General features: G+C 47.3%; 1 pseudogene; it reads left to right on the forward strand.

Moving 5' to 3' along the window:
• The first annotated feature begins 5,002 nt into the window (after nt 1–5,002).
• Nucleotides 5,003–22,114, forward strand: LOC104852266 (annotated as a pseudogene).
• Nucleotides 22,115–22,184: the final 70 nt, after the last annotated feature.

A 22,184-nucleotide genomic window follows, 5' to 3' on the forward strand; every position in this document is an offset into this window, starting at 1 on the left:
TTATAAAGAGTAAATTAAATTAAGATTCCAATCTTGACTTCTCTACTATTGTACTATATTGGCTTCTCTGTTGCTCAGACAAAATACCTGACACCTGCAACTTCAGGGACAATGTATTCATTTTGGCTCAGAGTTTCAGGGATTTTAGTCCATAGTTGGCTGGCTCAAAGCAGGCATGTCATGGTGAAAGGATATAAAAGCTCATGGCATCTGGGAAAGAGAGAGCAGGAGAAGAGCCAAAGAAGGAGGAAGCCAGGGACCAGATACGGTCTCCAAAGTCATGCTCTGTATTTGTTAGCTTTTCTATTACTGGGACAAAATACCTGACACCTGTAACCTAAAGGAGAGCAGTGTACTTTGGCTCACAGTTTCAGCAGGTTCCGTCCATGGTAGGCCAGCTCTAAGGCAGAGACTGCATCATGGAAGGGTACGGTGGAGGAGAGCAGCTCTCATAATGGGAGCCAGGAAGCAGAGAGAAAAGGAGGAGCCTGAGACAAGACTGCTCCCTTTGAAATCATTTCCCTATAGCCCCATCCCTTCCAACCTGGCCCTACCTCCAAATGTGCGACTTTTGGGGGACCTTTTAGACCCAACCGTAACAGATCCCCATGATCCATTTCCTCCAACTAGGCCCATATCCTCATAGCCCATTTAGCTGTGAATTTGGAATCTGATCCTCTTTCCCAGTCTCTTATCCAGTCAGGCTGACAATCAAGATTAACCAGCATGGGCTGGGGATTTAACTTAGTGGTGCTGCCACCTGCTTCAAAAGTGCAAGGTCCAGAGTTCAATTCCCAGTACAAAAAAAAAAAAAAAAAAAAAAAGAACCAGCACAATGCGGACAATTCTACATGTTACGTTACCATACTGCAGCAGTCATTTCATTTGAACGTCACCCAGTCATAACTAGAATGTGAGCTGCCGAAGGGCAGGGCCTTGCTCTAAATCCTCCCTAATGCCTCACTCGTGGTGGAAACTCACGAAGTGTTCCTTGGTTATTACAGAAAAACATTTAGAAATTGACATATTTCGGCGCATGCTCATATATACCAGGACCTTAGTGGGCCAGGCAGGACTACCTGGGTCAGGAGCTCCACCGTTTCCTATGTTCTGTCACATGCATATCACACGTGCTCTGCACAGCTTTCCTCGACTGCAGAGCGTTGCCACTTATCCTACGGCAGCCGTATGGAGTGAGATTGCCTAGCTCTAGTGCCGGGCAATTCTCAAGTCGCTAACACACTCCCCTCTACCCTTCCTTCCTCCCTGTTCTCACCTAGCAGAACACATTTCCATATTACCAGCTGGGCCTAGTCAGTGCTTTAAAAAAATAATTTAAACCTAAAAAGTTCTTGTCAGTGATTACAAAATAATGTCAGTTAAAAACAATGCCATTATTGCTGGGTATAGTGGCACATGCCTGTAATCCTGCCTCCTTGGGAGGCTGAGGCAGGAGGATCACAAGGTCAAGCCCAGCCTGGGCAACTTACTGATACCCTGTCTCAAGATAAAATATAATGAGGTTCACAGATGTAGCTCAGTGACAGAGTGCCCCTAGGTTCCATCTTAGTAACACAAAGAAAAAAAAAAGAAAGAAAATGAAAGGAAAAACATTGTCATTATTGCATTCATTGGCAGTGGTTTGCAATGCAATGAACACAAAAAAATTCACAGTATTTATCGGTTATGGTGCATACATGCCTATAATCCCAGCATTCTGGGAGACTGAGGCAGGAGGAATGCAGATTTGAGCCAGCCCTGGTGACTTAGCCCTATCTCAAAATAAAAAATAAAAAGGGCTGGAGTTGTAGGTCAGTGCAGAACCATGAGTTCAATTCCTAGAACTAAAGCAAAATAAAACAAAACAACATTTTTTAAAAAGGGACTCACCAACATTTCAAACTTATTTTACCAATGTAATGGAAGTATTTATAACATCAATTTGTTAGGACCCAGACATACTTTCTTTTTTTTTTTTCAGCTTTAATTGAGTTTATTGGTACATTTTAGGGATACAGTACAGTTACATTCATTGTTGGGATCTTGTACCTCTACATGACAGGTCTTGGTTCATGCTTTCTATTATCTATGCAGCAGTTTGTAAATGGATTAATCCACTTGTGAGTGGGCCAGATTCTTGTGAGAGTCTGGCATCTGTCTGACCACATGAAAAACCAGTAGATGTGTACATAACTTCGTGTTTGTATTGCTCCTACCTGGGATGATCAACCATCTTTTTTTTTTTTGAGACAGGGTCTCAGTGTGGAGTCCAGCTGGCCTTGAACTCATGTAGCTCAGGCTGGCCCTGCTTACCGTCCTGCTTCGGCCTCTCAAATGCTGGGATTACAGTTGTGCCTCATGATGCCTGACTATCCTTGTGTTACTCCTGATTTCTTAGGAAAAGCTTTCAGTTCTTCCCCATTTAATCTGTTGTTAAGCCACTCACTGTAAGGTGTTCTGTTATAGCCATCCAAAGGACTGAAGCATGGGCTCTGAGAGACGCCCTCATTTGCTCCCTGTTGCTTCTCAGATCCCCAGAGATAACAGTGCCACTGCCCTGAGGGTTCTGGAGAATTTAGAGAAAGGACACAGCTAGTGACTTGGAAGTGAGGACAAACAGGTGGGCCTGGAGCTTTTAATCCTTGGAAGTGTCAGCCAACAGAGGCCAGAGTCATTTCAGCTAAAAGACCGGCGTTGTCCCCAGACAGCTTGGAGCCAACTAAGAGAAGATTCATTGCAGCCAACCAACCCTGCTGTGGTCAGCCACAGGGTCACACGACTACTGGCCTCTCTCCTATTGCCTTGCCTATTTGGTAGCTGCCTCTGTCCTTAGTCAGCCCTGCGGCTTCCACCTGGAGTTCTCTGGTCTGTGCCTGTGCCCTTCTATGTCGATGCACAGACCAGCATGCTTTTCTATGTACATGTGCTGATTTACGATGGAAGCCAACACTGGTACAGCATTTATTTTGTATTAGGCACTTTGGTAAGCACAGTGTCATTCCTTGAGACCAGTGCATCAGTCCTGGACAGCTAGTAGAACACAGAGCGCAGGGCCCCAGCCGCAGAATTTCTGATTCAGTCGGTCTGGATGGGGCCGAAGAATTTGCATTTTTTAAAAAGATGCTGATGCTTCTGGCCCTGGCATCACACTTTGAGAGCCTGTGTTGTAGAGCATCAGATAACCCTTAGGTGGCTTTGTTAGAAAACTCTCCATGATTAGAAAACACTGGAAGGGCACACAGTTCTTTTGTCCCTTGGCATCTGCAGGGAATTGGTTCCATGACATCCCAGCTGATACCCAAATCTGCAGATGCACAGGCTTCTTATATAAGCTGAATATGACTCACACATCCTCCCAAAGGCTTTTTGTAGCCCTAGATGACTTACAGTACTTAGCGCAATGTAAATGCTATGGAAATAGTGGTGTACTGTATTGTTCAGGAAGCGATGACAAGAAAAAGTTGGTACAAGTACAGCACAGATACTTTTTTTTTCAAGTAGTTTTGGTCTGTGGTTGATTGAATATGCAAGTACATAGCTCAAGGATGTGGGGGGCTGACTGTGATCTTTTTTTTGGTACCAGGTATCAAACTGAGGTCCTTGTGCTTGTGAGACAGGTGGCAGAACCACTGAGCTAAATCTCCGGCCCTGATCTTTTTTGCCATTACTTTCAAGTTGGATGGTTTTGTTAATAGAGGAAAGCTGAAATGAGCCCTTCCTTGTAGTTCTCTGTCAATGGTGGGGTGTGGACAGGTCATATCATGCTAGATCTGGAAGGTCAGGCAGTTCTTTGGGCCTGAACAGCTGGCTGTGGGTGGAGGAGGCAGCGAGGAGAAGAGCTACCGTGGTGAGTGTGTGCTCTGTGGCAGCACTGCATGGGGTCCTCAGACTGGACAACTGGCTCATGGAGGCGACCACTCAGTAGGGCTGGTACTGTTCTCCCATCCTGCAAACAAGGCAGCCATGGCTGTGTCCTAGTGGCAGAGCTGTAGCAGAGGATCCCAGGTGATGTGCACTGAGCACCAAGGGGTTGGAGTGCCCTCTTTTTCTTGTATTTGGTGATACTGGGGATTGAACTCAGGACCTTCACACTGAGCTACATCCCCAGCCCTTTATTTATCTATTTTGAGGCGGTGTCTTGGGATGTCACTAAGTTGTTCAGGCTAGGCTCAAACTTGTGATCCACCTGCCTCAGCCTCCCAGAGTGCTGGAATGACAGGTGTGCACCAAAATTCCTGGCCCTCAGTCACCTCTTGAAGAGCCCCCCTTTCTCCCCTGCTCAATTTAACCCCAGGAACCCCCAGCCAGATCCTCAGTTAGCTCAGGTCCAGGGGCAGACACGACTCCTGTCCTCTGGTACTCCTAGTCCCAGAGGGCAGAACGGATTCACAGGGGACACTTCAGAGTCTGTCCATAGCCAAAGGCTCAAAGATCCTGGAGGTGGAAACTACTCAAGATTATGGCTGAGGATGAGGGGCTAAACTGGCAGGAGTCTTGGGGGAAATGGACTTCCTTTCAGATAGGAAAACACAAGGCCTCTGAGGATAAGTTGTGTATCAAGACCTCAGGCTGCAAATAGGAAGGAAGCAGCAGGCCCCTCAGCCACCCCAACTGCAGAGCTGCCTCCTGGGGAGGTCGGAAGTTTGCCAGACTGTCCTTGGTGGACCGCGGAGGAACTAAGGATTTATGACCCACATTTTGATAGTTTCTTGATTGGATGATGGGAGCGCCCTGTATTTTCTTTCGTCTGCTGGCTAAGTAATTTGGTTTCTGCGCAAGGTCCAGATGCCGTAGTCAGAGTCCCAGAGAGTCTACAGCATGTATGTTGGGGGGAAGTTTAAGGAATTCAATCGACTTTCAGTTGTTGAAAGCATTGATTTTTTAAAACATTGCACTTATGGTTTACAAGACCCAAAATAGCCTTGGACAATAGAGCACAGAGTGTGCTATTAGTTTTTAAGGCAACTTTTGACATACGCTGCCCTCTAACAGGCCAGCTAAGATGCCGAGGACGATTGACGCTTCTCTTCAGTCCCACGGGAAGGTAACTTGGGGAGATTCTCAGGCCTCCACAAGGCTCCGGTGGACGTTCTGCCATAGCAAGTCGAGTCTGAGAGGCTCTGCGGCCCTGCTTGTTCTGAATGGAGTCTGTGACTTGCTGGACTTTTTTTGTCTCTGTAGGGACCTTGGCTCTCGGATCCTGTTACCAGCCCGTATTGGTGGGAAGGAAGGCACCTTCCAGGGAGACGCTTCTTGTCTTTGTTCGTGTGGTGCTTTCTAGTCTTTGCATCACAGAGGACATTAAGAATATTCTCTGGCAGATCCTGCTTTTAGACAAGAAGAATTTAGGCCTAGGGAGGTTAAGTGATTATCCAAAATGTCATGATTATAAAGCCAGGGCGCCAGACTAATCTACTTACAGAGGGGAGATCCAGGCCCTGCTGGGTCAATGGAGAGCAGCTCTTATTGAGTTTACCCAGGTGTGTTACTTCTCAGCTCTCTGTGCACCCAGTGAGCCAGCACATGCCTGACACTCCGGGAAAACCACAGCCCTCAGACCTTTTCTTAGGCGGGGCTGGCAAGACTGCGGAGAGGTCTCTAATAGTTTCCTTCCCGATCTTTGCTCCAGTGTGGAAACTGGGTCAAGAAACCAAAACTAATGGAGTCAGCACAAAATAGATTATTAGCTCTTTCATTGGCCCGAGTGGACAACTTAAGCAATGCTTGGGAAAGAAGACACCAGGGAGACAAGGTACTTATGTGCTGCAGATAGAAAGACTATAATGGTTGTGACTGAATGGCTGGACTCGGAGGTGACCCTTAGAAGGGACTGCAACATGGACTGACAGAAAATCTAGGAGCTGAGTGTGGTGGCACACCCACGTAATCCCAGGTGAGGTCGGAGGATCACAAGCCCAGCCTAGGCAATTTGGGGACCTAGCAAGACCCTGTGCCAAAATAAAATTAAGAAAAGGGGATGTAATTTATACAAAGGCCCCTCTACCTCCTTCGTCTCTCCGTCTCTGTCTCTGCCTGTCTCTCTCTCACACAGTCTCTGATAAGAAAAGCACCTGACATTTACTGATCACTGGGTTTACTCTGTGACAGGCACTGTGTATGCAGCAGTTCATTTAGTCCTCCCTAGATCCCTAGGGACAGGAAGCTGTTATTATCCCCACTTCACAGGTGCATAACAGGCTAGGAGGATAAATGCCACAAAGGGAGGGAGCTCCTGAGCTTGTGCTTTGAGTCTGAGCACCTTAATTGCCACATTAAGGTGCTCTTTACCTGAAAGAGGCATCTTCACCTGAAACAGTGGAGCACTTAAGTCAGTTTCTGTTTCAGGCATTCTCAGAGGATGATATGGGTGTCCTGGTCTTATAGAAGTGTGTAGTTTGAGGAAACGATGTTTCACCATAATTATTTTATATATTTATGTTTAAAAAGTTGCATTAGGCCAGGTATGATGGTGCGCACTTACTAGTATATGTGCTGCCAAAGCGAGCACACGGTGCGCACTTATAATCCAGCTCTGGGAAGCTGAGGCAGGATTGTGAGTTTAAGCCCAGTCTGGGCAACTTAACGACTTTAGTGCGACCCTGTCTTAGAATTAAAAAAAATTAAAAATGGGTTGGGGAGGGCCAGGGATTTAGCTCAGTGGTGCTGCCGCCTGCCTCGCAAACACAAGGTCACGAGCTCAATCCCTAGTACCCAAAACCAAACCAAAACAACAACAACAACAACCACAAAAATGGGTTGGGGATGTAGCTCCATGTGAAAATCCTGGGTAAAAATCTCCAGTACAGGAGGGAAAAGTTGACAGTAGTACTCTCATACAATGACAGTTCAGGGAAGGCACTCATCCCCAATGCCCTCGTGGAGAAGCCACAGCTAAACACAGAGCCCCTCAGGTGGGGAGAGGAGAGGAGAAGAAGGGAGAGGGGACCTGGGTAGGTGCTGTTAGGATAATCTGAGGAGAGATGAGATCGCGCCTGTGAAGTACTTGCTGTGTCAATAAGTATTACTGATTACTCCCCGATTAGGGGAAAATAAACAACTTGATTAAGTCATAGTATATTTTGGGGCTGGGGATTTAGCTCAGTAGCAACAGGCCTGCCTGGCAAGTGCAAGGTCCTAAGTTCGATCCCTGGTTACACACACACACAATATATATATATATATATTTTTTTTTTCATTAAAATGGTTATGCATATGCCTGGAATTCAAACTCTGCAGACATATATTTAAAAAGATATGGATCAAACATGTATTTTTAAATATATACAAAGCACAGTTCAAAGAGATTCCTGTGATGGGGCTTCCTCAGGGTCTGCCTCCATCTCTCTTTCTCTTATTCTCTTGCTCTTGGGGATATCTTGATATAATTGGAGGCGGGAGGATGCACAGCCTCACTTTGCAGTTTAGGCTGATCTTGAACTTACTATATAGCCCAGACTGGTCTTGAACTTACAGTGATCTTCCTGCCGTAGCCACCTGAATGCTGAGAGAAAAGATTTCTTTAAGGCCTGCCAAGAGTCTTTTCTGGGTTTAAAGTCTCCAGCAATTAGGAAGGGGTTTTACTTCCCTTGAGATGTAAATAAAACCCTGGCAGGCACCTAAATTGGCCCACTGCAAGTCTGTTGATCCCTGGGACTCCCTCCTCTAGTGAGAGGGAAGAGGTAAGGGGCTCAGACAATCCGGGGATGGCTGGCGGGAAGGGTCTGCCCTGGCACACCTTCCGGAAAGGGGCTCCTCCTGTGCCCGGATTTAGCATAGCACTTTCGAAAGTGGAGGAGTCCTAGTAGCTTCCTCTTGGTGTACTTTTTTTTTTAGTACTGGAAATTGAAGTTGGGACCTTGCACTTGCAAGGCAGGTGGGGTGCCTCCCTCCTCTTGGTGATGTTCACTTATGTCCTTTGCATTTGCTTGAGCACAAACCCACCCTGAGAAGGGCACTGTCCCCCGCACCATTATGGTCTTCTGTCAGATCTGACAAAGCCCACAGGCCTGCAGCAAAGGAAGCTGTAGCCTCAAGGCAGAGCAGAAGTCTTCCCTCTTCCCCTTCCACCCCAGACTACTTGCATCTCCACACAGGCCCCTGGAGATCCTCAGAGTGCTGGAGAGGGAAGTCAGCATACCGAGTTCAAGTCCCAGCCCACCTCATACTGGTTGCACCATAGTTGGAGCATCTCACGACCCTGCTCAGGCCTCAGTCCCTGCTTCTTTAAATATGGGACTAAATAAGATGGTCTAATTACAGTTGTCACCTCCTAGCCACAAGGGCTATATTCCCAGACCCTCAGTGTGCCTGACTACACACACACACACACACACACACACACACACACACACACACACATTTTATATACACGTGTATCCACGTACACACACTGTTTATTCCTATATACACATACTGTTATGGTTTAGATGTAAAATGCCCCCCAAAGCCTCATATCTGGAGGTACAGCCTGTTCCCCAGGAATGGGTTTCTGGGGTTGTGACCTAGAAGGGTATATTCAGGTCCTTGGCTCCTCGCTTCTGTCTGCTTCCTGGCTACCATGGGGTAAGCAGCTGTCTTCTGCCGGGCCCTTCCACCAAGCCATTCTGCCTTGGAGCCAGTCAACCATGAACTGCACCCACTGGAAACTGTGAGCCAATAAACTTGTCCTTCAAGATGTAGGTGATGGGTATTTTGTCCTAGTGACAGGAAAGTAGACATACCAATGATAAAGTTTAATTTTAAAATTAGGTATGTTGTATTGTACTGTAAATCTTAGTAACCAGCATATGATTTTTTTCCTTATTAAATTGAGAACTTTTACATTATCAAAGGAAGCACTTGATAAATTCTCTCTGGTCTATTGAAATATGGGCCTCACTCTTTTCTGGCCTTAGAGGTGTTACTAAGTAAAGCAAGGGGTCCCAGAAGGTGCTGTGGTTCCATTCCACAGCACCGAGCTGCTAGTCATCCAGTGGGCAGGTAGTGTAGACAGAACAGAGGCACTGGACATGGGCATGATTTCCATCTTGCACAGCACGGAGCAGCGCAACAAGAGATTTCCTCATGCTGTTCAGAATGGTGTTTGATTTAAAACTTGTCTGTTTCTGGAGTTTCCCACTTAACATTTTTGGTTGGTCCTGGGTAGCTAGAAGCAAGGAAAGTGAAACAGGGCAAGGGGCTACTACTGTACCCTTTCAGGGCAGGGCTGGCAGAGGAAGTCTTCCAACGACTCTAGCTGCTCATGTTCCTCTTTGTACGCAGTTGGATGGAGTGAGTTTGAGGCTTACGGAGATGGACCTAGTGGATTTTCAGGTCCTTATCTGGGGAGTGCATGCCTTCTCCCCTGGGTGGAACCTGCCCCCAGTGGAGGACGAAGGCCAAGGAGCAGCTCTTAGTCAGGTGTGGGTCCCCACACAGCCCCGGGGCGGTTTGGACCACCAGAACCTCCCTTGTTCACTGCTCCAAGCAGGGCACTCCCTCAGGGACCCTCTAGGAGGCTTCAGCTTCACAACCCTCTCAGTGCTGGCCCTGAGCAGGCTTTCCGGGCTGCTCTAACCTGTATACAAAGGAACGCATTCCTCGATAACTTTCTGTATGTTTGCATTTTTCCCATTTGGGGCAGTCAGGAGAAGTGTCCAAGGCCACAAGGAGTCATTGTTTGAATGAGAGAATTTGCAAGCCAGGATTAAAGGAAACCCACAAAAGAGAAAATCCATCCCTGGCATAGGCGCAGTTTGCATCTAACCACAAGCAGGCTGAGTGGCACTTGCTTTCCTCAAGGAGCCCAAAAGCACCTCCTGCCATTGTCTCCTCTCTCATGGAACCATCCCAGAGAAGAAGGTTATTCATGAGCTCCCTTGGTCTCAACAGACAGGACTCTGCATTAGGGGGGTGTGAGCCCAGTCACAAGGGGATCCGGTGGAGCCAACGAGCTCTTCTCTCCACAGTGCGATAGAAAAGAACCCACTCGGTTCCTCCAAGTTGTCCACATCTGTACCTCTGAGCTACATCCCCAGCCCTTTTTATCTTGAAACATAGTATTGCTAAATTGCCCAGAAGGGACTTAGTTTGTAATCTTCCTGACTCAGCCTCCCAGAGTGCTGGGATTACAGCTGTGCACCACTAAGTCTGGCTGTTTGTTATAGAAGAGGAGGCGAGTGATGAGTTCTAGCTGTGAGTTCTGCAAGTCAGCTTGGGAACATGCGGTGGAGGCCCCCATTAACCTTTCTGGCCAACATGTGCTTGACAATCCGGTTGGATGCAGATATTCTGTTCCTCCCCTGCTCTCCCCCTTTTCCGGCCCAGTCTAGGGAGGAAGAAGTTACAAAGCTGGATTATTTTTAGCCTTGAAGAGAGGCTGATTCACTCCTCCCCTGTCCCTTTCCTTTGAAATGCTGAGTCCTCTTCTGTCCCCAGCCCCACCTCGGTGCTGGAGTTCTCAGGAGTTGCTCAAAGCTGCTGCAACAGCAGGACATCTGCAGGTCAGCTGGGCGCGGAGGTGGAGCTCGAAGGGTGTGAAGAGACCTAAGCAGTGCAGCGCTGGGAGGATCTGACTGTCAGGATGGGAAGCATCCTGTAGCAGCAAGGTGCTGTTCCAGGGAAGGGCAGGCCACTTAGGAGGCACAGCAATAGCCCCTCTAGCATAGAAAGCGGCCAGTATCACAGTTCTGGTTACTTAAAAAAGGAGGGAGAATTTCTTTTAAAAAATTATTGCTGGGTGTGGTGGTATAGACCTGTAATCCCAGCACTCGGAGGCTGAGGCAGGAGGATTGCTGTGAGTTCCAGGCCTGCCTGGGCTACATAGTAAGACCCTGTCCCAAAAAGCCAAAAGATAAACAGAGCCAAGAGAATGGAGCCCCAGGGGATAAGGTATCTGCACTGTGACAGCTGCAGTGGAGCTCAGAGCTGGGAGGGAGTTGCACAACCCTCGGGGAGCGCACTCTGACGGGCAGATACAGTGCCCCGCTAGGCTCTGTGATGCTGGCTGTGCTTCCCTGGGATGTTTGCTGGGCTCACATTGGCTTCCACCCAGCAGACACCTTTTGGAGGGCCCAGATGATGAAATCTACTAGGACGCCTCATCCTGTTTCCTGATACAATCAACAGAGTCTTTGATATAACTATGTAAAAGTCTGCTTTGGGAGCTTCAGAACAGCTCATTTTGGGGCCAGGGATTTAGCTCAGTGGTTCCACCGCCTGCCTTGCAAGCGCAAGGACCCAAGTTCGATCCCCGGTAAAAAAAAAAAAAAAAAAAAAAAAAAAAAGAACAGTTCATTTTGGCCAAGGCCGAGACAGGAGGATTGCTGCAAGTCTGAGGCCAGCCCTGGCTACATAGAGAGTTCAAGGACAGTCTGCATTATGAAGCGAGACCCTGTCTCAAAACAGTCATAAAATAAAATAGGGCGGGATATAGCTCAGGGCAAAGGCCCTGGGTTCAATCTCCAATACCACTAAGAGAAAAGAGAGAGAGAGAAGCACTGAAACCTGAATCATTGTTTACCATGCCAAGAAGGTAGTTGCCCTGGGTGTGGTGCTTTCTATTTATTTTTTAAATTGAATTTATTGGTACATTTTAGGCATACAGTACAGCTACATTCATCATTGGGGTCTTGTACCTTTACATAACAGGTCTTGGTTCTCATTTTTTCCCCTTACCCCTGCCCTCCCTTCACCCCCCACCCTCCCCTATTTGCAAAGACTTTGTTTCCATTTTTTTCCTTTTCTCATATTTTTTCTTTTCCCTCATTACCTTTCCTCTGCCCTTCCCACTTCTCCTACACCTTTAGCCCTTTTCTTCCTATTTCACATTATCAGTTATACAATTTGGATCTTAGTTACACTTTTAGTTTTTCACACTAGAGAAGCTATTCGGTATTTACATGTGTCCTATTTATTTCACTTAAGAATATGGCCTCAATATGCATTAATTTTCCTATGAATGACTCTAGTTTCTCATTCTTTATGGTCTGTTCATTTATTGAACATCTACTATATGCCAGGAAATGAAGAATAAGATAAAACAAAACAAAACACAGGCATGTGGAAGCAGGGGAGAGCTAACCTTTGCTTGGGGCAGCATCTGTGAACTTACTGCCTTGGCTCTGGGGCACAGCCACTGGTTGTGGAAGGGATGAAAAGATGCCAGAGACAGTTGGGACTCTAAGCCAGACCAGACTACTTCCTAGGATGCTCAGGGAATGGCATTAGTTTCCCTCGGAAATCTAGGCTGGGCGGAGAGCGGGGAGGGTGGCCTGGGCACAGGGCAGAGGGCTCAGAACCATAGGAGAGGACTTCCTGCTATGCTGGATACAGAGTGGGGTCTGTGTGGAGTGGGCAGGGGGTGGCTACGACCTTCATTCCCTAGGACCTAGAGCAAACCTGTGAGGAAGGAGACACTGTCCCCACGTGCAGCTTAAGCAACTTGTCCAAGGTCACATAGCTAGGGAAATGGCAGGACCGTTTCCACCCTGGGCCAGTGACTCCACAGCCCACGTCTTTTTTTCGGAACTCGGGATTGAACTCAGAGTCTTGCACTTTCAAGGCAGGCACAGTGCCACTGAGCTAAACCACTGGCCCAACCAGGTCTTTTTTTTTTTTTTTTTTTTTTTAAGGTTAAGGCATCCTTTCTGAAAAGCAAAATTCACCTGTTAGCTGGGTGTGGTGGTGCATGCCTGTAATCCCAGCCCTGGGGAGGCTGAGGCAGCAGGACTGTTGTGAGTTTGAGGCCAGTCTGGACTACATAGTGAGACCCTATCTCACAAAACAAAACAAAACAAAACACACATACACACACACGCAACAACTCACCCTGTTTAGTGGTGTAGTGTCCCCTAAGCACTGACAAAGGCATAGTTGTGCAGTCTCCATCACATTCCGGCTGCAGCCCAATTACAGAAGAGCTCCATCACCTCAAAACTCCCGTACCTCCTTCCATTTGCCCCCAGGCCTGATTTCCCGGAATCCGTCTTTTGTCTGCTTTGTCTTTCCTCTTAAGTCATACAAATGGAATTACAATAGCCTTTTGGGGCTGGCTTCTTTCCCTTAGCAAAATGCATTTGAGATTCTTTTTTATTGTGCAGAAATATTTCATTGTATGGATGTATCATTGGTATCTACTCACCATTTGAAGGACATCTGTTTTGTGCCCAGTTTGGGGGGATTATGAATAAAAATGCATAAATATTTGTGTGTCGGCTTTTGTGTGCATGTGATTTTTCATTTCTCTTGGGTAACACAGGAGAGGTTATATAGCTTACGCTCCTAACCAGGCTCTAAGGTGACAGAAAACCATTCTACAGAATGCCATTAGATGCTTTTGTTTTGTTTCGACAGCACTGGGGATTGAACCCAGGGTCTTCACACTGAGCCACATTCCCAGCCCTTTAACAGAACCTTTGAAACAGGCTCTCACTGAATTGCTTGATTGTCAGACTGGGCTTGAATTTTTGATTCTCCTGCCTCAGCCTCCTGGAATGCTAAGATTACAGATGTGTGCCTGTGCACCCAGAATGCTAGAAGATGTTAAGGGCATCCCACTGCCATGCAAGAAAAGGTGTTTTCTTTTCTTTTTCAAATTCACACATGTTCAAAAAACTAAAAAATATTTTTTTGTTTCAGTTTCCAACACATCAAAAATAATAATTTTGGGGCCAGGGATTTAGCTCAACGGTTCTGCTGCCTGCCTCGAAAGTACAAGGTCCCGAGTTCCATCCCAGGTAAAAAGTGGGGGGGGAGGGGGATGGAAAGAAAGCAATGGGCAATGGGAAGTAAAAAGAATTAAGATGTGTCATGTAAAGGTATCAGCTCATGGTGAGTGTAGTCAGTAGGGACTGCAAACATGGACTAATGAAAATGGTAACTTTATAATCACAACAGTGAAAGTCTTTTTTTTTTTCTTTTTTGGTTTTTTTGAGACAGGGTCTTACTTTGTACTTGAGACTGACCTGGAACTCACTATGTAGCCCAGGCTGGTCTCGAACTCACAGCGATCCTCCTGCCTTAGCCTCCCGAGTGCTGGGATTACAGGCGTGCATCACCACAACTGGCTTACAACAGTGAAAGTCTTAAGAAAAGATTTTGAGCCGGATATTTTGTACACCACTTTTTGTTTGTTTTGTTTTGTTTGAGACAAAGTCTGGATATGCAGTTCAGGTTGGCCTTGAACTCCCTAAGTAGCCCAGGCTGGCCTCGAATCTGTGGCAATTCTCCTGCCTCAGCCTCCTTAGTGCTGGAAAAATAAGTGTGCACCACCCGGTCCAGCTCTCTAAGTCACTTTCAGGTGTGGGACCTCTAACAGAAGGGGTAGGTGTGAGTTTCTTTCCTTCCCATCTTTCAGGATTCTTCTCTGGTTTATTTTGATTCCTCTCCAGTCCTCCCCCTCTTCCCCACCCCCTCTTCTTCTCACCCATCCTCTGCTTCCAAGTGCAGCCTCCTTGCTATATTTGGTTAAAAATCTGCACGCGGAGTCGAGGGCACGTCGACGTCAGCCACGCCACGTCGCCCACTCAGGCGTCCGGATGCGTCTTCTTTTCATTCGGGCACAGTGAGTCAGGGCCCTCCCGTAAGATGAGTTCCGCCAAGCCATCCCGGTGGGGCAGCTGGGGTGGGAAAGAGCAGTGGCCCATGCCACCCGGGGAGGTGGAGGGGTGCTTTCTCCTCCCCCTGGCGGGGGAAGTCTCAGAGTTAACACAGAACCCCTCACATTCTGCACCAACGTGAGCAAGGAGGATCTGAGAAACCATCGTGGCTGTGCCCCACAGGGTCAGTTTGAGACATCTCGCTATGCAGCCCAGGGTCGCCTCAGACTCGCTGCGATCCTCCTGCCTCAGCCTCCTGAGCGCTGGGATCACAGGTGTGTGTCACCACACCAGGCCCCACTTTCTGAGGCCAAGGCCATCTTTCTAATTCCTGATCGCCTTAGCTTGGGTTTTCCTGAAAGCAGAGCCGAGTCCAAACAGTTCTGTGTGATTGGTCTACTTATGAGTGACCGGAAGGAGGAAGAGCCGATTGCAGGTGAAGTCTTTTTCTCACTTGTAGTTAAGATTCACGGCCAAGGTACAGAAGAGTTAACATAAAGCATAGAAATGTATCTATGTGACACGAACCTTTAGAAATGATGACTCAAAGAAACAGGGGCACCTGTGTATGTTTATGCTAAAGTTTCATCAACAGTGGTCAGTTGCTGAGTGTGGTGTCACCCTGGCCTGTGATTCCAGCACTCTGGAGGCGGAGGCAGGTGGATCCCAGGAAGGTTAGTTACAATGTAATGAGACCCTGTCCCCCATCCCCCAAGGGTTAGGGATGTAGTTCAGTGTGAAGGCTCTGGGTTCAAGTCCCAGTGCAGCAAAGATAAATAAATAAAGATCTCTTCTCTGTGTCCCTGTGTTTTCAGAAACAAGGATATTCCTTCCTTCCCGGTGGAGGGGCGGGACCTTTAGCATGAGGGTCTTCTGATCGGGCCAGGGGAAGGTCAGAGAATTCTTTCATGGCCTGTTTCAAGGGAGAGTACAGCAGAGGGCTGGCGAGACCTTCCTCCTCATGCTGTTTTCTGCACCGCTAAGATGTCTGTTTTGGGGTCGCCTATCATGAACTCTGTCACAGTGGAAGGATAAATTACTGAGTTGGCCACCATTGCGCAGGCCCTTGTGGGCAGCTGTAAGAAACGCACCTCAGGACGCCTTCACATGCGCCGGGCTGGGGCGGCACCTGTACTTCTGCTCCCTCCGGGGTGGGCCAGGCCAGCCCTCGACGCCAGTGCGCCTGCGCGCCGGTCCTCTGCGGAGGCGGAAGAGCCAGGCGCTGACTGTCCGCTGGCCTGTGGTGCGCGGTGTCCGCTCAGCAGCTCCGGTGTCTCCATTGCTTGGAAGCCCCGGGACTTGTGCCCTTCAGTCCTGTAGCCGGAGATGTGGAACTCGAGGTGGGTAGTGTGAGCTGGCGAGTTATAAATGGAAGTGCACTCATTTCATTGTGGCAAAGAGGTAACCAGTCATTGCCTTGGGTCACATCTATTTGTAAATGGCCTTCAGCACTCTGGATTGCCCAAATCTATATATGTGTGTGTGGTGCGGGGGCCGGGGGTCCTCAGCGGAGCGAGCTCCTTCTTGAGCAACTTCTGCGGTAGCCGAGTCCTCGGGGCGCTGCGGGCCTGCTGTCCTTAGGAACCCTGTCCGGTGTCCAGCAGGCCTCGCGCCCTCTCCAGCAGAGCGCCCCGCCGTCCGCCCTCGCCCCCTGGCGGAAGGGCGAAAATGAGCGAGTGGAGTCCTCTCCTAGCACTGGCGCAGGCTGCCAGGGCCTCAGGGAAGTGCTTCCAGCCCCCAAGCCCTGGGATCCAAGCACAGCAAGGGAGCTGGAGGCCACGCAGTGTCTTCTCTGCCACGTTGTCCCATCAGGCAGCCTCAACGGTCCCCTGAATCGTCTTACTAAACCAGCCCTCTGGGACCAAGGGAGGGGCCTGCTCAGTGTGTGGTCTGTGTCCTCCGTGCTTGTCTGGGTCGAAAGGCAGTTGTGAATACCCTGTATCTGCCGTTGTCTCTCACACCCTGATGCTGCTCCTGGTAAACATCTGCTTCAACACCTGGCTCCCTCTCCGTTGCTTCTGACAGGAAGAAGGGAGGGAAAGGCGGAGGCGCAGAGCAGAATCACAGGATGCCCTTGCTCTGAGGCCTTGTTCACCTGTGCCTCTCTCTCTCTTTCCTTCTTCCCTCCCTCCCTCTTTCTTTTCCACATATCTTTTGTTCTCCCTCCTCTGCCCTCCTCTATCCTGCAACTCTCCTGAGGTTTTCTGAAGTCCACTTCCTCTGGGGCTCTCCTTTCCCTCTAGTTCCCAGAGGTCGACTTGTCTTTTGAAAACCTCGCCAGCCCTCTGCTCATTGATCTACAAAGCAGTCCTTCAGGGTCTGCTCTGGTCTTTTGAGGGGGGTGTGCATAATGGAGGATCAAACTCAGGTCCTTCACTTGCCAGGTAGGTGCGGCCTGCTGAGCTATATCCCTGGCCCTGGACAGCTCTGGTCTTGTTGTTTCTCTGAACCCCAGTCCAGTGTCTTAGACACAGCAACAATCAGTAAATGCTTTTTTTTTTCTCTTCAGAGATTAAGCCCAAGGACCTCACTCATACATGCTAGGCCAGCTTCTGCCACTGTGCCCCATCCCCAGCCCAGTAAGTGCTCCCTGAATCAATAAATGAGAAGGGCTTGTGAAAATCTGGGAAAGGATCGGCTGGTCATGGGCCCTATCTCCAGTATCCAGATAATGAGTATTTTGTATGAATGTCCAGTTTGCTTGCTACCATCTGCTTTTACTCACTCTTGGGAGCTGCTCCCAGAGCCTTCCTTCCTTGTTCTTCCAGCAAGTTCCCACTGGTGGTCAAACATGTTTCGTAGGCAGAGTCTTGTTGCAGAAGAAAGCTAGGGCACAAGGTTGTAGTCCCCACCAAACAGCGTGCTGTGGACCTAAGCGTGGAACATCGATTAGGAGAACACAACAGGTTGCTCCTGTCATCCATAAGAGTTGATGGAGAAGAAAAGAAAATGCATCCTAGCCAGATGTGGTGGTGCACACCTATAATCGTACTTATTCAGGAGGCTGAGACAGGAGGATCACAACGTTGAGGCCAGTTTGGGCAATTTAGCCAGACTTTCTCAAAGTAAACAAACGAACAAACAAACCAAAAACTGGCAATTTAATTCAATGGCAGACCACTTGCCTAGCATGCACAGGCCCTGGGTTTGATTCCCAGCATCAGGAACACAACAACAATAAAATCAAGTTCTTTTTGGTGCTGATAGTGATATAGAAATGACATAAGGAAAATGTTTTGTTTTGTTTTTTCTTAGTACCAGGGATCAAACTCAAGGCCTTGTGCTTGTCGAGCAGGTGAGGCACCACTATTTTTTCCCCCCCTTGGACCCATAGGGGAAGTATATGTAACTCCCAACCTGGTAGATGTCAGATATGCAGAGTTTTTGTTTCCCGAAGTCAAAGAATGAATTCTAAGCAACAATGAAGGTTAAGAATAGGAAAATTTACTGGGGAAAAGGAATGGGGAATAAGAATAGCTCTGGAGAGACAGGAGGGGTCCTGAATGGATTGCTAAAGAGCCCACTTTCAAAGGAAGTTTATAGAGCAAAGTCACAAGGGGTGGGTACACGTGCGCAAAAACTGTCATCGACCAGTAAGATTATAGTAGATCCAGTAGTAACAAGGGTATATAGATGACATCATTAACCTTCCACCCCCTGGTCTGATTTATAATCTGTAGCCTTAATCTTAGTCTTTTTAGTGTTAGTGGTCTTGGTCTTAGTTGTGGGGCGAGGATGGCCCACCCTCAATGAGAAAATGGTCTGTCTAACCAGGAAAGCCCAAAAGGGTGGTGCCAATAATGTCAAGCTTCTGTTCATCTCTTAGGGAAGTGTGCAAATCTGGCCATTGTGACTTTAATCCTCAGAAGCACCCTCAGCTACAGTTTCGATGTGTTCTCATCTTCTGCACTGACTTCCTTGAGGGCCCAGCCCTGTCTGGCTGCCTACACTATTTCTACCTAATTTAGCTGTCTATAACAAGGAGGGGTGGTGGTCCAGGCATGCGGCGCCTGCTCTGGAAGAGGCCTCTGTGGCTTCTGTACAGAATGTGTTGAGAAGGAGCATAGTGAAATCTTAACATCTGCCCCGCCCTGCAGCAGGAAGCCCAGCTCTGTGAACATGGGCTGAGGCCTGAGTTGGGGAGACCACTGCCACCCTAATTATCTCACCAGAGTTATGATCAGCGGCAGGGCACAGCCATCAGGGGAAACAGCAACCTCCGGGATTGAAAAAGGATAGTGTGACTTCCTGCATCCTCCCCACTTTTAAAAAACTGAAATAACAGGCAAAGGGAAAAAAATGTGCGAAATGCACACAGCAAATTAGGGGGAAAGCTGTTGCAGTTGTGCCTTGCGTGCCCCTCATCAGAGTCTCCTTTTCCCTGCCATGACTGTCTCCTGAACTTGTGCTTGAAAGGAAATGGGATTGCGAGTTGAGCTCAAGAGTATTCAAGATGTATTCCTATTCTGCAGAGACTTTTAGGGGAGCCCATCACAGCAGTCCAGTTTGTAGGCATCACCAGACCAGTGGGTGTAAGACTTGGTGACTTCAAGCTGCTGATAGAGGTAGATGAGGTGGCACATGCCTGAAATCCCACCTACTGGGGAGGCCGAGGCAGACAGATTACAGCCTGGCTAAAGACTTTTTCCAAAAAAATTGCTTATTTTATTTGATATCAAAATTCTTCCCACCCTGTACTCACTTTCACTTTTTTTTTTTTTTTTTTTTTTTTTTTTACAAGGGTTCTTCTTTGTGTTTTTTTTTTTTTTTTTTTTTTTTTTTTTTTTTGAGACAGGGTCTCACTATGTAGTTGAGACTGACCTGGAACTAACTATGTAGCCCAGGCTGGTCTCGAACTCACAGCGATCCTCCTGCCTCAGCCTCCTGAGTTCTGGGATTCCAGGCATGCGCCACCATGCCCGGACCTGCACTTACGTTCACTTCCTGTTCCTCCTGGTCCATTTAAAGCCGTAAAGACAATTTCGTGCCTGTAGCTTTGATATTTACATTCACCTTTGTTTCTGTTATAGTGTGGGTGGGTTGAATTGTGTCTCCTTAGAATTCACGTCCACATAAGATCTTAGGATGTGACCTTATTTGGAGGTAGGATTTTTGCAGATGTAATTTGTCACCGTGAGATCATGCTGGATTATGGTGGCCCTCAGTCCAGTATGACAGAGGTCCATAGCAAGAGGGAAAGTTAGCTGGGCCCAGTGGCGCCTGCCGATAATCTCAGCTACTCAGGAGGCTTAGGCAGGAGGATCACAAGTTGAAGACCGACCAATGGCAATTCAGCAATAACTTGTCTCAAAATAAAAAATCAAACAAGGGCTGGGGATGTAGCTCATGTGAAGGCCCTGGGTTCCAACCCTAGTACTGCAAAATAAGTGGAGGAAGATGTGGACCGTGAGGCACAGCTGCATAGGGATGAAGGCCACCTGAGAAAGAAGAAGGCATGGAGAGGGGAGGCCTCATGCAAGGAAAGTCAAGGATAGCTGGCCACCGTTGGAGCCAGGAGGAAGGAAGCAGGAACAATTCTGACTTGCAGTCTCCAGAAATGTGAGCTTATACTTTTTTAAAAAAAAACTTGTTTGTTTTGTTTTGCTTTGTAATCCATGCTGGGCTTGAACTCACTATATAGCCCAGGTTGGCCTCAAACTCCCTGCAATCCTCCTGCCTCAGCCTCCTAAGTGCTGTAATCACAGGTGTGGGCCACCACACCCAGATTCATTTTTATTTATTAAAAAAAATTTGTTTTTTGGTACCTGGGATTGAATTCAGGACCTTACACTTGCTAGTCAGGCTCTGTGCCACTGAGCTACATCCCCCGCCCTTCATTTTTATTTTTAAAACTTCCCAACTTATGGTACTCCATCATGGCAGCCCTGGGAGACAGAGTATAAGTCACTTGAGAGCAGGGATCTCATTTTTGTCACCCTGTGCCACCTATGGTATTTATTTCACACCCTGTTGGCTGGTGCCACATGCCAAAGAGAGCTTCTCAAAGAGTCTTTGTGCCTGGATCCAGGTCTTGGTGTGCTGTGGGCAAGTAGCTGAGATGTTGGTGTGGTTTGGATGGTGCCCTGGACAGGTGAGAAAAAGCAAGTTCCCATGATAGCCTAGAAAAAGCAATCTCAATGAAAACCAGTATCTTAGCAACTTGTGGAGGAGGCAGAGCAGGGCTGGACTCCCCTTCAAAGCCCATCTCGCAGAAATAAGGAACTCTGAAGACAGTGAAGTTTCCTACCCACCTCTTCTACCTACAAAGTGGATCTCCGGCAGGTCACTGTAATTCCACAGGAGTGGAAAAGGATTCAGTATAGCCTGGACAGTTTGACAAGAGAAGCAGCAGCTCTTCATGCAGAAAGAAAGGCAAACAAGAAATGCATTTCCGATCCCAACAAGTGGTGCACCATTGGGCTAACACATATGAGGGGATGAAAGAACAGAAACTCAAAGCCCCCCCCCCAAAAAAAATCGTGATGAAATTGAAGCGGAAAGACAAATCCTGGACCTGGAAGAGGAAATCCATAATCAGAAAGAAAAAAGGCCATTGAATATGCAAAGCAGTGTCAGTTTTACCAGGCAGAAAGAGTGAAGAACTTTCATTTAGGAGTTCTCAGCTGAGTTAAGAAAGAACGTGATGCCCAGGCCGAATTGTAAGAGTAAGATAAGACCAGTTACAAAATGGGAAGAACAACTGAAACTCAACCTTGCAGAAGCTTTTAAAGAAGAGCGAGAAAAAGCTGAAAAACAACACAGAGAAAGAATGGCTCTTGGGCCAGGGATTTAGCTCAGTGTTTCCGCTGCCTGCCTCACAAGCACAGGAGTTTGATCCCAGGTAAAAAAGAAAGAAAGAAAAAAAGAAAATGCTGAGGAGATAAAGCAACAAAATTTATTGTATGAAATAGAAATGAGAAAAAAAAACTAAGAAAAAAGAAGAGATAGATGAAAGCAGAAAGCTTTGTTTAGAACATATGATAAAAACATCAGAGTTGTCAAACAGCAGCAGTAAGAGGAGGAAGAGGAAAAGATTAAAATATTTATCAAAGTAAAAATGTGTCTGGCACAAATGAGAGAAAAAGAAGCTGAAACACACAGGCTAATGGAGAAAAAATAATTTCTTGAGTGAACTAATGAAAGATAAATTTAATAATGAAGATTTGATTATTGCTAAAGATATTGCAGAAGCTGAGGCTGAAATGAAGAAAAAAGAAAAGTAAAAAAAACAAAGCAGATTTAGAAGCAATTGCAGAACATAGAGCCATTATGATAAAAAGTAAAGAGCAAGAAGAATGACAAAGGAAAATAGAATTTAAACAGCAATTACTGGCTGTCAAATTTTCAGGGAGCAGGAAAAGGAGAAAAAAATGCAGAGCTGATAAAGAACACTGAAAAGTTCAAGATGCCCATATTCAACAAATGGCCAAAATAAATTCAATGCGCAACAAGCAAAAGAAGCAGAATTACAGTATTGCAGACATACCGAAAATCTTGCAGCTGAAAAGGAGAAAGAATTTCAAGATTACGCCAGAGAAGTGATTGAACTTGAATCTGAATCAACAAGTAAATATATTTACCCTCTTGTAACAAGCTGTACAGGAAGGA

Source organism: Fukomys damarensis, unplaced genomic scaffold (genome assembly GCF_012274545.1).
Source record: "Fukomys damarensis isolate Sample0158 unplaced genomic scaffold, DMR_v1.0_HiC HiC_scaffold_2, whole genome shotgun sequence".
Lineage (NCBI taxonomy): Eukaryota > Metazoa > Chordata > Mammalia > Rodentia > Bathyergidae > Fukomys > Fukomys damarensis.